The sequence below is a fragment of the Nanorana parkeri genome, unplaced genomic scaffold (assembly GCF_000935625.1).
Source record: "Nanorana parkeri isolate BGI_ZX_2015 unplaced genomic scaffold, ASM93562v1 scaffold2194, whole genome shotgun sequence".
NCBI lineage: Eukaryota > Metazoa > Chordata > Amphibia > Anura > Dicroglossidae > Nanorana > Nanorana parkeri.
This window is the reverse complement of record NW_017308462.1, coordinates 2569-3174: the sequence shown is the minus strand read 5'-3', so window position 1 is coordinate 3174 and position 606 is coordinate 2569.

The following is a 606-nucleotide window of genomic DNA, read 5'->3' as shown; positions in this document are numbered from 1 at the left end:
CGCCGCCTCAATTTGATAATATACCATACCCCCAATGAGGTAGATTGGATGTCCCCCCGCCTCGGGCTCCTCATTATAGGGGCGGGTACAATTGTGCAAGACTAAGGTGGGGCCGGACTCCTTCTGACACCTCCGGGGCCATTCTTCAGGGGCCCCCTCGTTTGGGGTATTAAACAGTGTGAGAAGGAAGGAGGCGGGGCTCCGGCTGGACGTTTCGGGGTGAATATGCGGCGCAGCTGTTCTCTTGCCTCAACCTACACACACAGCTGGAGGAGGAGCCTGAAGATGACGCAGCGCGACCTGAGGTGACGGAGCTCCCTCGTGTGCAGAGGAGGGAGGAGGGGGCGTCGGCCTGTCACAGGGAACCAATAGTGATCAGCCGGGTCAGTGATCATCCCTCCCCCGAGGAGGTTCAGCCGTCACCCCCTCTGTACACAATACATGATGATGTCAAATAAGACGCCGCCATACGCCCGGGGCCCCCGACGGGTGACAACGTGTCCCCTCAAATATAAAACATGTCAGAGAGGGCGCCGAGAGCAAGGAGTCACAGGGACGGCCCCCCGTGTGTCCCCAGCTGTGAATCTGGCCCGCTACTCGCCCACC